The sequence below is a fragment of the Balaenoptera borealis genome (assembly GCF_965194805.1).
Source record: "Balaenoptera borealis genome assembly, chromosome: 14".
NCBI classification, from domain to species: Eukaryota; Metazoa; Chordata; class Mammalia; order Artiodactyla; family Balaenopteridae; genus Balaenoptera; species Balaenoptera borealis.
In genome coordinates this window covers 10,314,183-10,330,563 of record NC_138875.1, presented here as the reverse complement: position 1 = coordinate 10,330,563, position 16,381 = coordinate 10,314,183, and positions in this window count along the sequence as shown.

The following is a 16,381-nucleotide window of genomic DNA, read 5'->3' as shown; positions in this document are numbered from 1 at the left end:
TTGATGCTTAGTTATTCAAGACCAGATTTGATTTATGACAGTATGGACTAATTGTGAAACTATCTAGGCTAAATCTAGCCATTCATTTAAAAAATAGAGCTATCACAATTTTTCATATTGAATATAAACACTTCACATATAGTAGTTGCTTAATGATGTTCTGCTAATTAAGAATTTGCTTTTATATGCTTGATCACATTCCTCAATCACAGAAGATCAGAATTAAGACACTTGGAATCTCATTTTGTAGCTACCATCTTTATAAATTCTGAAAAAAATCCTGACCTTCTTAGTTCTCTCATTTGAATAATATGGAATATAGTTTTTGTTTTTTTTTAAATTTTGACTATTGATTTATGGAATCAGGTAGTTTGTTTCCTCCATGAAGAGAGAAGTAATTCAGGATATATCTTTGTATTTTTTTAATTATTATTTTTTCATTGTGGTAAAAAACACATGACATGAGATCACCTCTGTTTTTGACTTTTCCAGTTGTTTCACGTACCTCTTTAATTTTCTAAGGTACTAACCATTTTCACTAATTTGCTTAAATAGGCACCAGTCTAACCTTCAGCACTTAAAACAAAGGGAAAAAAATGACATAAATATAGCTTTAAAGCTTTATTTTTCAACTCTTCTACCTTTGCTTGCTGCTGGGATCCTAACTGACAACTTACATTTAATATGGAATTATCTAAGTAATTATAAAATGTCATAATGAACAGCTACGAACTTCAGTGAAAATCATAAACACTCCAAGATGTAATTTATTCTAGACACTAAGTTTTTTGCAATCTCAATTTCCCTCAAGCCTTTTAGAGGACAAAAAGAGTTTAATTACATTCATAGTAACGAATTATAAGTTAATTTTTACCCACAAATAACTAAATAACATGACGATCTGTTTAAGATTCTGTTTATTGACTCCCTAGCTGTGAATAGATGTCTTCCGGATGCTAGCCATTTTCCTACATGTATTACAATAATTAAAAGACACATATAACAATTCTCATTTCCACAGTGTCTGTTTTGCAATGATCTGTCTCTTGAGCTTTACCAAAATGTTTAATATTGCCCTAAGATATATTAAAATGTCTTCCTTTTAAAAATGATTTTCCTAATAATTTGTACTTCTGAGTAACTTGAGAATCCCTTTGTCAGAGAAAATCAGACTTGATTCTAACTGAAATACTTTTGAAAGCATATCAGTTAAAGGGATACCTTAAAATCAGTTAAAGGGATACCTTAAAATCTTGCAAAAAAAAAAAAAGAAATGAATATAAAGATTACAATAATTTTGGGGTTACAGATTATTTACATATTATATATATTTTTATAATTTCTAATTTTCTAAACATTAATGTTATTTTAATTGGAAAATGATATTTCAAATCGAAGAATAGGTGAGAAATAGAGAATTTTGGAAAGAGGAAGCATAAATGAGAAATTTGTTATATGAATAATGAATATATATTTATGAATAAAATATTAGAGTGGGGCAAAATATTAATAAAAGAAATGGATCCAAGTAGATAGACTTGAAGGGAATATAGAATTAAATAATTGGAGAATGGAGGTTTTTGTTACTCAGTAAATTCAAATATTTGGTAAAATATTTAGATATAAAATTAAATTTTATTTTACCTAAATACTATATCTAAATAAATATTACTCAGATTAAAGTTATAATCATATAAAATGAAGTCATAAAATTCTAGAAAGTATTTTAATACCTAATTACAATAAAACCATTACTAAGAAATTATATTTGGCTAAATGAAAATCTTAAATATTTTTGTATCAAAACAACAAGCATAATTTAAGATGCAATGTATGACCTAGGAAAAATTCATATGAAATTTGAGATTTAAAAATTTGCCAACATAAACTTATTTTTACAAACCAAGAGTAAACTTACAAAAAAGTTTCATTTAAAAATAAATTTAAAATAAATTAAGTTCATGAAAAATTTACTTCAAAAAACAAGTGGCTAATGGATGCTTTTGTATTCTTACTAATATACCAAGAAATGAATATTAAACAATATAGCATAAGCAGTGTTTTACAAAAACTAAAACTCTGATTTGGAAACATGCTTTGAAAAACATATAGAAATAAATTTTCTGAAAAGAATTTGGTTATAGATAAAGGACTTTTGACAAGATCATAAGGCAATCCCCCTTCTAAATATCCTCTATGAACATAATCACACATTTTTTCTAAAATCTTCTGTGCAATGATGTTCACTAATTACAATGTATAAAAATATTAGGTAAAAGTAACCTCAATAAAAGAGTAGAAATTCAATTATTTTATATCTATGTGATGATATATACCATATGATTAAAAAAACAAGTTTTCAGATATTAGTGGCATCAGAAAGTAATTACATTTTCATGGTAAGTGGAACATGCTGAATAGAAGTATTAAGGTATTAATTACATAAAGTGTGTGTTTCTAGAACTGGAAAAAATTTATAAAACTACTCAACAAGACTAGTTGTGATTTTAATTTATTTACATCCAATACATATGGTCTATAGTAAATAAATTCTATATTTGTAACTGCAGTGTCCTTATAAAGGAAGCTCAAGGATTTAAACGCAGAAACAAGCCTAAAACCAAATCAGTAATGGGCAGGGAGTATGCAAATTTCACTGCCAAAACAGAGTCCTGAGGCTAAATCAGTTACAGAGTCAGTAAAAAAAAAAAAAAAAAAAAAAAAAGGAAAATCAAGAAAATGGAAGTTGAGGCATAGCCATCAATCAAAAACCAAGGAAGCAGTGAGTAGGGCAGATGAAACACACCAAATGCAAATGAATTTCCTCATGACACAGCCCCTATTTTAAACAGAAAGCTTATTTTTATTTTTGCCAAATAAGCTCCAAGAGCAAACAGGTGGGTCAAATTCAGGAATCAATTAGGCCAGGCCTTTTGAAGTATGGTTTATTTATGAAAAATTATAAGTTGTCAATTTATAGCTTTGAAAATATTACAGGTTGCTGACAGGTTTTTTGATTAAAATAGTATGCTTATTCACTTCTATATTGAAATGCATATACACTAAAATGGAATTCAAAGAATAAAATTATAACACCCTTCTCTGAAATATCTTAGTGTTTTTGATGTATTTCTTTATAGCTTTTCAATTTGATATTTTTGCCCGTGTTAAATTTTAATTGTCCAGCAACTAGAACTTCATATTCTGTTTCTTTTCAAACTTACTCTTACGGTATTTATTCACCATGTATATGATATTTTATAGCCTCAGTAACCATCAAATAGAATGACTGGAGAATATCCTTTCAAGTGGATTATTCTCTTATATTTGTTATTGTATTTACTATATAGTTTTTGTATAATAAGTGGAACAAATATGTTTCTCTGCAAAGATATGTAATATACATATTTCTTTCATCCTTCCATATAAAGAACTATATATATATATACATATATATATACTTTCTATATACTAGATTTCTCTCAAGTTATCAGATTAAAAATACCATTTTTAGGAGGTTGGACACACATGGAAATATGTTTTCTGAAAGGCTGGTAGTATTTTACAAAACTGGCATTAGTATTTGAATAGCAATTTCACTGCAGCTTTAAATATATATATATATATATATATATATATATTTTACCCTTAATAGGATTGCCAAAAATGGTGTTCAAATATATATTTCTTTCATTTAAAGTCAAGGTGTCTAATGTATAATTCACTTACTTAACCATCAAATAATTTGTGCTAATCAGGCACAGGGCACACAGTCTTGAACATGGTGCCTGTTCTCATGGAACTTTTTATCTAATAATATTAATAACCATAATAGTACCATCCAACAGCTATTGAACTATTATATGGGCCAGGCAATGATTTAATCTTTACTTGCATTAACACATTTCCCTTCATAGGAATTCTCAGAAATATAAATATTATTTAATTCCCACTTTTCTGATGAAGACTATGTCACAGCCAGGTTAAATAAGTTGCTCAAGGTTATATCATATGTTAATAGTAAAATGGTATTTGAACACTAATGAGGAAGGAAGGAGTTTAACAAGATATGGATATATACTAAGAGCTTATGAGATCAGCTATGTAGGAATGATCAGAATGCTATGGTAGAGTGTATCACAGGAAAATTATTCTGTGGTCAGTGAGAGTTTCCATATAGGTGACGTGGAATCTGAGACCTGATATATGAAAGAAAGCCATTCTCATGTTCCCATGAGTAGCTGGAAGATAACACAAGTGAAAGAGTTGAGGTATGAAAAAAACTTGGCACATTTTGTGTTTGTATACTATTTTTTTCAAAGTTCAAATGGAATGAATTCTCTCGGCATATGTGTGTGATAAAGTATTTTGCCTACATTTCTAGAAGATCTATTCAGACATAGAAATCTGGGCTTACAATACTTATTTTTATTATTTGAAGGTGTTCCTCCATTGATCCCCAGTAGTGTGGTTCCCACCAAAACTTTTCTATCCCTGTCAATATTCCTCAGCATACAATGTTTCTTCTTTCTCCAGCTCTCAACATTTTATTTCACATTTTGATTTTCAAAAGTTTGACTATGTTGCTTGCTTTATTTATTTATTTAGTTTGAGGGATTTTTCAGCTTCTTGGAACTGTGGTTTAAGTCTAAGTTTCTGGAAAAATCCTTGAGATTTTAGGCACAGTTGAAGATTTTTTTAGGTAGAATACATAAAGCAGGGACAGGAAAAAGGAAAAAAAAAATTAAGACAAATTCCTTAGAAGTCACAAGTTCTGGCCCTTGAAAAGGCACTACTAAGATAGGTCAAAAGAAGCCACAAAATGGGGGAAGATATTCACAACACATCTGTCAAAGTCATACTCTGATTACATAATGGGATAAACTTCCCGAAAGAAGATAATGTAAAACATAGCACATGACAAATTGCTCAGCATCACTGATTAGGGAAGCACAAATTAAGACTATATTATGGTACCACCACAAACCTACTAGAACAATTAAAATTTAAAAAGGCAAGGAAGGATGTGGACAAGCTGGAACTCTTATATTTGTTGATATAAAATTTCAAACATTTTGCCAACATCATTGCTGTTTCTTAAAAGTTCAACATACACAGGCCATGATTCAGCAATTCCACTCCTTGGTATTTACCAAGGAGAAATGAAAATATACTCCACACAAACTCAGAATTTTCTATCATCTTTATTCTTAGTATCCCCAAACTACTAACCCATCAAAACATCATTCAACCAGCAATAGTTAAACAGAATGTGGTATTTCCATACGGTGAAATACAATTCAGCAAAAAATAGCAATAGACTATTGATATATGCAACAACATAGATGAATTTCAAAACATTGTGCTGAGTAGAAGTAGTCAGACACAGAAGAGTATATATATAGTATCACTCATTTTATATTTATCACTAGAAAAGACATCTCATTTCTGGTGGCAGAAATAGATCAGTTCTTGCTAAGGCTGAGGGTGGTATGAAAATGACTCGAAACAGATAAAAGGAACTTTGTGTTTATAGAACTGTTCAATATCTTGATTATGTTTGCGGGCACATTTACATGGATGTAAATATTTGTCAAAACTCACTGAACTGTACAATTAAAGTGGATTTTTAAATGTAACTGGCTCCTAAGCAAAATCAATTTTAAAAGATATGTCTGTGTGTCCAGGTCTTTGTACTATATATGCTGTTGACTAATTGAGTCAAGGAACCAATTAATTGATTCTATTGGTTATTTTATCACTATAGAAAACAAAATGGGTCAGGTTTCCAACACTGAGTTTTTTAAACCACCTTGTTCCTTCTCATTTGTGACACTCTCCTTCAGCCTGACAAATTCACTGACTCAAACAGATGAATGCATTCCCTGAGCCTCATTCTTAAATAACAATCTCTACACTTCCTGTTTACTCATTTTCTTATCCCCTAAGGAAAGAGTAGATATGGAAGATGTCAAAGGAAGTTTTAAACAAGGGATTTAAAGGATTAAGGGGAGGAGATAATTAAATTTTTCACCAAGGAAAAAAGTAAACTAAGAGAAGGTCTTGCTTCTCTGAGCAAGGTGGAAAGGATTTATATTAGATAAAAAAAGAGCAACTTAATGTTGGGGGAAGAATTCCCCAGTAAGTAGTTGATAAGTTAAAACATACTTGAAAGAAATCAATATAATTTCTCCTTTCAGAAAATCCTGAGGCTTACTATGTTAACTACACAAAAAAGAGCACTAAGACCCTGGGTATTCACTCATGTAAGCTTTTTGCTGAAGTTCTCCTGAATGTTTTAAATATTTTAATCTGATCTACCACCAGCCACTTGTGTCACCTTGGTCAAGTGGCTTACTTTCTCTGGGATTCAGTCATCTCAACTATTGTGAAGGGAGAGATTTTTTTTTAATCAGTTTTAAATTTTAGGGTAAATGTTATGTCAAGGGGGTAAATCCACGAATTTTACAAAACTGAATCATATTTCTACAAATTTTATTTTTTCCTACAGCCAATTTAGTTACAATAGGACACAGCTAAATAGAACAGCTTTGCTTAGCCAGATTTTCTTTTAAAAGTTTTGATTATTAACAGATGCATTTTATTTTGCTTCACTAAATATATAAGATTAAGGCTTACAAATAAATTTTATACAGTACATTTTAATAGAGCTTCATTCTTTACTACATTGTCTTAACTTGTTTATATCCAATATTTTAAAAATGTTGGTGGTCACTTTTTCTGTGGACATTTTTAGGTACTCTGTTTGCTCAGTAATGTATTTATACAGCTGCTCAAATTTTTTTTTTTAGCTGCCAGCGAATAAAGTGGCTACAAATTTAGAACCTGGAAGTAGTCTTGCAGTCCTTTATAAATCTTGGATATTGAGTCTAGCCAACCACTAGGATGATGTCTTTAACTTTAGCTTATCCAGACTAACACTGTAATGGATTTTCTGGAGAAAGCCTAGGTACCACAAGTCAGTATTCAATCTTCAAATTTAGTACCAGTTATGGGGATATACAAGTTTATCTGTTAATAGTGTGGCTCAATCTCAACGTAGGCTTAGGTACTGGACAGCGTACTTAGCACAGCTTTATGGAGATTATGAACCACCTTACTGACCTCATTGATGTCCTTCTTAACCTTGTAATTTTGCTATAGTTTTTTTAATCATTCGATTGTTAAAGTCATTTTTCTTGGCAGTTTGTTCCTAGCTCTAGGCTTGAATACAAAGATTCTCTTCTACAACAATAAGGGTGAATATATTAAAAGCACCACTTTAAGGGTCAAACATAGTTCTTTTGTCTTCAACATTCTCACCCAAACTAAACCATTGCTAAATAATAACACCAGTTGGCTCATTTATGATCCTTAGTACATTGTGTTCAATGATTCCAACATATTTTTGGCTTTATGATGGTAGACACTAAAATAAGTTGATACTGTGTCAATAGTATTGACAATTGTCTTCCTAAGTTAGGTGGCTACAATTAGTTTCATAATCTTAGAAAATACTCAACAGAAGCCTGTTGGAGAAAACGGTAGATACTAGGCTAACATTGAATTCAATAAATTTTAGAAGCCAAAATTTACCATTAAAATGTTTATTTTATAATTGTATTGCTTAGAGGTTTATTCCAACATCCTTAAAGATACATAAAATGAGGTTCTAAATGATAAAATTCAGCTTGTGAAAGCCAAACCAATCCATTATTGGTAGAGCACCACTGGACTAAAGTCTTAGTTCAAATCCAAGGTTACTTATAAACAAAGAACTTCTTTGGGACTCCATTAAAAAGGATTACTTTACTTCAAACATACAATTTAAAATTCAAATTTTTTGAAAACCAATGTTGAAAAGTACAAAAGGATGGCACACATTGTAAAAATATTTCTGGAGAGCTCATCAGAATTTGAAATACTTGTGATCTTCTACAGCTAAGATTTATGAAACAGGGAGAATTTGAATACTTCCTTGTAACACACACTTTAACAAATTTTGTAGGAAATTTTTACAAATTTAAATTGCTTTTCAATGGAGAGAAAATCCTATTTCCTACCACCATTTATTCTAATGTTCAAAAGTACCACAGCAAGCTCTGTATTTTTGCCATGAAATCAACATTTGACAACACTTACCATAATGTATCTGTTTATCCTATTTACCTTATGTAAAAAGAATGTTCAAAAGCTTCTTGTACCTCATCCAATATTAATATGATTTATAGTTGATAACAAACTCTAAGCTCCACAGTGAAAGTACACGTTTTGCTGTTTCATCTGTATGTCTAGAGTTCAGTAACTATTAAGCAATAACATGCTTAATAAATGGATGAATCCATTTACCCAATAAACACTAAGTGGATAAGTATTCCCTAATATATTACAATTCTAGCCAAAGTGCCACCAATCCTAGCCACACTCATTCTTTACTTCCATTTTTCTTTTCCAGTAGCTTCAACAGTAAAAAGACAATAGGGCTGTAAAGGAGCAGATACGGCTAGGCAAGATGGCCTCTCAAATTTGGGTGGCATATGGTTTGGGAAGTTGAACTTGATTGTGAGTAATAGGTTGTAAGTTAGATGAGGAAAAACATGATTTCTATCTTGATTTTGTCTCTTATTTTTTAGCACTGGACTTCCTTAGGTGGTAAAATGCTATTTATTCAATGAATAGTAAATCTGATGCATTGTATCATGCACTAGATAAGGAAAAATTGTTGCAAGTGGATGTAGAAAGTAAAAGGTATATTGGTTTCCTATTGCTGCTCTGATCACCACAAACTTCATGGCTGGAAGCAACCGTCACCACAAATGTCTATTTTCAGGGATATTTAAAGGGGATGGTATTTAGGTGGGCGGGATAGACTAGAAGATCCATACAGAATCTCATATGCAATGTTTCCTGTGATCTATTACCAACTTAATTTATAAAAATTAGGTCATTTGGTGAAAAATGTCCCTTTGTGGAACTGACCTAAATGATTACTATAATGTGCTTATTTTAAATGATTTTGTTAGTTGTTAAAATATGCCCTTTGCAGCAAGTATGATGACATTGCTTTTTAAGCCACATCCTAACGACTGAAAGTACCCATCCCAACGACTTTTTCTCAGCTTACAGAGAAAGTATGATTTCCTTATTTAAAAAATGTGTTTACCTTTATATGCATGTGATTTAATGGAATATTTGTATAGTATATTATGTACAAATCTGTGTATACATTGTGAGGAAATCTAGAAATGAGAATTCAGTGATTCTTATGCCAACGGATTAATTTTACAAATTACCTGCATATCCACTAGTAACAGTCAATCCCTTCCTTCTTCCGGAAAAAAAAAAAAAAAAAGAAAATCAGGAAAAATAAAAACCTGCAGTAACTATCAGGGTTGCTTTTAGCTAGTGCATAGCTTGCTGTAGGGTTAATGTTATTTGTCTCACTTTTAGAAGAATGATTCATGTTAACCAAATTCAGATTAAGAAGAGTTACCTACTCTATTAAAATATCTAATCATACTAATTTAATCAGATTCTTGAAAGGTGTTTTCTGGAATAGGAAAATAGCTATTATAAACTTAGAGTTATGCTGTAATTTTATATGGAAGGTTTATTCTAACAGATTAGTACCTGCTATGAAGTATTTTATCTTCAGGATTCTAATATCAGTAACTCACTGTGAAGTATTTCTTTCCCCAGTAAATTGAGTTTCACAATTTTTAAGTATATAAAATGTGTTCCTTTAGCATTTAAAATTTTTTTATTTCCTGGGTTTAAATCAAGTTTAACTTCAATTATTAAAATACTTTATTTTTATTTTTATTTCTGTGTAGAAATATATAACCTTGCTTCAAAAGAAAGTAGCAATATTTAAAATAAAGTTCCCATATAAAACATCAAAACAGATAATCGGTTCTTGTGCATGCTGCTGTTGTCTCTCTGGAGGCTTCAGGCTTAAATGACACTGATTATACCTGTTACCCTAATACATTATTCATGACATTGGTGGTAGAGCATCTTCTAACAGCCCGTCATTTTCCATTACCTTCCATCAAAGAACCATATGCTGCTCTCATAGTTTATTGATACTGAGGCATACGTAACATACTCAGAAAGGCATTTGGAGGCATTATAGGCTTTCAGATGAGCTTTTGAAAATACTTATATAACACTTTGAATGGCTTATGATTATGCAGTACTTTGGCTAACAAGCTTTAAAAAAAAAGAAAAAGGAGGCAATAGGTAGCCACTAGCTGTTAGCCTTAAGGTGTAACACTAAAGCTTTCTTGACCTTTCTCCTTACCCGTCAGATGGGGTTAACAAGGTAGTTGTGAATACAGAGATGTAAAAAGAGTATATGAATCCTATCAGTGTCTGTCAGAACTATGATGTTCAATAAGTACTAATTGTACTAGCTAGATTTCTAGTCTGCAGACAGCTGAGAGGCATAAATTCAAGGAGGTGAAAGTTACTTCACAATTATAAAAGCTGTGCATGTTTGTTTTATTTTGGAGCCGTCATCATTTTACAAATTATATTTCTTTTCCACAATTTAGAATGTTGGCTGATAGACTTCTGTTAATATAAGGAATCTTTGAGGCTCTAAGAAGGTTGATACTTTTTTTTTTTTTTTTAAACCTAACACCATTTAGCCACACTGGAGACTTTCTTCTGGCTTGTGAAAGCCATGTGCCATTGGATGATAACATTTAGTTCCGTGTTCATATTACTGTGAAATATGATTCTACATTTTTATCATTGGGAAACAGTCAGACTAGGTTTTGATTATTAAAACAGAAGACTTCTTTCTCCTCACCCCTCTTTTGATGATCAGTCAACAATGGTTGCAAAGAATTTATATGCTGCTGACCCTCTACCTAAGCACATTAAAGATTCATTGGTTTTAAGATTAAAGAAATAGTCAATGCCTTTAGACATTCAATATCCTTTAAAACAGTTCTCAATGCTGCATTTTGGGATTTTTCTTATTACTTTTGTAGGCAGAAATGAATATAATCTCACCATATGGAAAACAAAATCTAAAAATAGACAAATTCCTTTAGCGTGACAATGTGGGAAGATGATTTGTCTAATCATCTGGAGCTCAAACAGTGAGTTAATAGGTTAATATCAGAGGATAAGTACTTGATGTTGGTGACAATACTTGGATTTTGAGCTTAAGACCAGCCTGGCTTCTAATGTGAAAGTATTTCAGAGATAAAGAAATTTGAAACTTAGAAAGGCAACAATGAAATTGCATATATTTGTAGCACCAGTTCATCAAAATCTATTAGTATGAACCACTGATATTTACCAGAATAGAGATTTATGCTGAGATTGCTATAGGGAGCAATGGATTCTGTATTCTCTTGATAATGCAGTTGGTCCCAAAGAATCTTTATATATTGAACTGTTTTCTTCTTCATGATGATTTGAAAGTTATTAAAGGCACATAAAGTGACAACATATTGTATAACTGATCCATGGTAAGAATGTCATAACTGGAGGCCAGAATGTATATGTATAATGAATTATAAATACCTATATACTACATGTATTATGTATACACATATAATACATGTAATTGTTGAATATATACAAAGCATATACTTTTTTGAAAATAGAGAAAGCAGTAATAGACTTCAACTTACTTTAAGAGGCAAGTATAAAACCTTTGTCTCATGCGTATATATGCATATAGAGATATAAATATGTAACCCACTTGCCTTCTAAGTTTTACAGTAGAGATTTACAATTATTGTATACTCTGATCAGTTTTGTCACTTCAACTTTCAGAATTGTTCTTAGCAAGTCCAACTTACTATGAGATTGTTAGCTGACTTGTGCTATATTAGAGATGTTTTAATTTTATAGTTAAGTCTATGTATCAACTGGATATTTTAGAAAAATAGATTTAGTAATCAATGTTAATTTTTCTTCAAGTTGTGGACTTAGAATTGATTCACTGAACTTGTGAATACCGTAACAAGTAATATTTAACATGATCATTTTATAGTTTACTTGATTAGTACTTGATATTATGATTAATATGTTTTCAAACTCACACAAGAAAAATCTTCAAAATATAATTAAGTCAAAAAGTTTCATAAGTACTTTGACAAAACTTGCATTACACAAAAGATAGTAATTAAGACACTTTTCAGTCATCTTTCATTTAAGTTTCAGTTTTTACTTCTGGTCTCTGCATTGGGCCACTGCCTTCCATAGTGTTCCTCTCAAAGCCTGATTGGTGTTCACTAAGCACTCGCTTCCTGTAATACCCCGTCCACCCAGCCCCAGACAACTACTCACTTGGTTGTTGTAGACTTTGACTGTTTTCTAGAGTCTGACAAAGATGATTCTGACAATTTTGCTTAATTTTTTGATGTTTATGTGGAGGAACTGGCTGCTGAAACTGCCCACAACTGCCATTTTCCCTTATTTCTTGACTTTAATTTCAATAATTATCTCAAATTTCAGGAGTCATTGGAATTTAGAGTTACCTGACATTTGAATTTATCCTTATAGTAAATATGTGAGTAATAAATAGTTATCTTCCATAAGTTAATGAAACTAAGTGTCTGTGAGATTGAGACTTGTTTGCAGAGACAGAAGGAAAGAACAGTTAACTAGTGCCTCCTGTGTACCATGCGGTATAGTAGGAGACATACATTGTTTCTTTAATGTGGATTTAAAGTCAGAATTTCTATTAAAGTCATAATTTCTATTAGTTTTAGTTCAGCTTCCTCCTTAGTAAATTACATTTGCATAGTACTTGAGTTTTCAAATTGTTTTCGTGAATAAGGATACTCTACATTTTGTAGTTGAGAAAATAATGTACACATGTGGAAGATTAGGTCTAGATTAAAAGGGTAAGATGAGAACTCGAAGGTTTTGCCTCACTTCTAATCAAATGCAGTTTTTATTCCACCACGACTTAGCACACTCATGCATGCATATACACATGCCCACCATTTACACCTTACACTATTAATATGCTATCCAAAAGGTTTCCCCTTTATAATAACTTGTCCAAGCGTTGTACATAATTTAGCAAAAGCTGGCTAATTTTCACTGATTTTCTTTTCAGAGAATTAGCCTAGATCATCTGAATACTGAATTATTTCTAATATAACAGTGTGCAGCCTCAAATATACTTGCTTGACTGTCTTTGCAGGGTATTCGATTCTAAACGACAAAGCCTGATTTTGAGTTTGATTTTGAAGAATACCTCAGCTAGTAAAAGTGTCAGCTTCAGGGTGGATAATGTAGTGATGTACATGAAATGTAATAGTAGAAAGATGTTTCTTGGGCTTTTCATTATAAATATTGTATAAGTGTTGACCTCTACCCAGCCCCTTGGAGATTTAGGTGTCTGAATATCCCAGACAGATTTTGTCATATCACTATATTCTCATATGTGCCTTTTGAAATTGTGCTCTTAAAAATGACATCATTTATGGAACCCATAAAGAATATGATTTCCCTGGAGTTTTAGGTGATTCTCATAAAATATTAAAAAGCATGCCCTATTAAATATAGTAGTATTAGAACTTTCCTCTAGGCAGTTATATAAGAGGCTTAAGTATTTAAACATCACATCAGCTGGCCCTTTAAGTACTTCCTAAAATATAAAAAGCTACAGAAATTTTAACAATTAACTTGCATTCAAATAATTGTTTTCTACTTCAAGTTAAAATATTACAGAATTAGGAAAAATATATTTGATGAAATTAAGCATTGGGTTATATATTTGAAACAAGTCTCCACCCTCCCCTTCCCCCATGTAAAAGGTGCTATTTTTCCCTTTTGCTCTTATATTAAGGTCATAAATGCCATAAGTAGTAGAAAAGGGAGAGATACAGAAATATTTGAAAACAAAAAGCTAATGGGAATTCACTCCAGTTCAACTAAGTGATACTGTATCAAATGGTATCAGCCTTTTGGGGACGTCAAGTGGTCAGCAGCAGATGCAACAGCAGAATAACCCATTCTTTGTGTAGTATTTTGGGTATATTTCTTGGCACTTAGCACTCCATTTTCCTGCCTATTTCCTTAGCCTAATTCCCTAGTGTTCCAGTAAATCCTGTGAGGTACCCAGTCTCCACCTAATACATTCATTCTCTAGATTAGAGTTTCCTTAGGACTACCTGACTCATCAGAAGACTCTTAAAAGTGAGGTACAAGTAAACGGGTAAAATTTGGAAGTGGATCCTTGATCTAATTGGGGCTAGACAAGTACAAACCAGTTAATTAACTACTGAAATATTGTACACATGCATGGCATACAACGGCATGATGGCTAACTACATTATTTCTTGGGGTCACCTGGAATAAAATCTCCACTGAAGGCAAAGCTTTCAGATCCATCAATAATCACATGGGTGCAGGACGAGGTGGTTGAAAAGCCAAAGAAACAATGACATACTTAAATCCCTAAATCCTTAGCATAATGAACTGTCTAAACCATAGGGGATTCCTGCAACTATTCTAAAAGAATCTTCATAACATTTGCAGAGCTATAATACTTTATGCAAACACCTGTACCATTTTGTTTCCTAAGGAAGCTGAAATGTAATTTGCAGCTTCATCAGATCTCCTATGTGAAAATAAGGAACATGAAACTAACAAGCTACCACCAGCCTAAAGAATTCAGGAGGGGTCAAAAGGAGGGAGGAGACACCAGCCCATAATGAGTCCTGCCAATCTCTCAGAAACCTTTGTGTTGGAATCCATATTAGCTGAGAGATGTGTGCACCACCAGGAAGGACCCCGAGTCAGACCAGCTATGGGCACAGGCAAGATGATTGGCCAGAGACAACCTGGAAACTAACCTCATTACCATAAAACCTGAGACTGTGAGCCTTGAAGCAGAGCAGCTCTCCTGGGTTCCCTTACCCCTTACCCACTACTCTCTGCCTGCGTGCCGCTTTCCAATAAAGTATTTTGCGTCGTCAGCATTTGTGTCTCCTTGGACATTTCTGAGTGTTAGACAAGATCCCATTATCAAGTTCTGGAAGGGTCCCCCTTCCTGCAACAGCTCCACTCAGATACTTGGTTTGCAGCTAGACACAGTAAGTGATAAAACTTTGGGCTGTCTGTAGGGGAAATTTTCAATTAGTTCAAGGACAAGTTGAATTAGGTGAAGCATTTTTTATATTTGGAACCATATATATGGAGACTTGTATACATTGATGTTTGTAACTATGGTTGTGGATTAATTGGACATTTTTGAATGCTTAGTATCTAAAACCTCTTACTATGTTTAAAGACCCTGTACTGTGGTAAGTCTGCGCAAATATTCCCATCTAGTGAGTTTAAAAGACATTTGGTCCTTGATGTTTGTGAATTAGCCACTGAAGATGTCTATCCTAAGAACTACTGTATTCCAGACACTTCACGCATACGCAGCATATTCATAGGAAATTATTAGAAGTCAAGGTGAAATAGCTAACAAAATGCACAAAATCCAGACATGAAATATAAACATAAAATACCAACTTTAAAGCAGGTCAAGTATCTACCTTGTATTAACAACATCTAGAAGCTGAAGCTGTGGGATGCTAAGCATATTTGGAGGGTTCTGTTAATGGACCAAAAGAACTTTCAAAGTCAGAAAAAGAAATAACTTCCTATCACCACATAAAATGTCAGACTAAGAATTTTTGAGGAAACAAGAACATTTCTTTCTACAACAGAGTACTTGACTATTTTAAGTAGAGAAATTAGAGATGAAAGACAAATTATACGGCTATGATATCTGGCAGGGAAATAGGTAATGAGAACCAAAGCAGCTTATGTGAATAGGCATGAAAATTTTTCTGCAGGCAGGAAAGTCTTTGGTCCCTAGATAGCTAGATACAGATGATTCAGTATCAGCTGGTCATGCCAGAAAGACCAACAGTGTGACTAGATGTCTGGGACTTTGAGTTGCATGATGTCAGCCCACCCTCTGAAGGAGGTAGAGACTGAATTATTGATCAGAAAGTTTCTCAATTATGAATATGTAATGAAACACCAATATAAGCTCTTGACACTAAAGCTTGGGTGAGCTTTTCTGGTTGACAATACTTTGTGCATACTGTTATACATCAATGGGATCAATATGCTGAGAGGGTGACATGCCCTGACCCCCTGGGGAGAGGACAATGGAAGCATCATATTTGGGACCCTCCCAGTCCCTAAACAATGCATCTCCCCTTTTGGCTGGTTCCGATTTATCCTTTTTGCTATAATAGAATTAGCAAGTATAACTTTCCCAAGTTCTATGAATTTTTCTAGTGGATTATCAAACCTGAAGATCCGGCTCCTGAATTTATAGTCTGTTGGTGAGAATTGAGGGTGGCCCTGGGAACCACCAAATCTGTGGCTAATGTGTTAA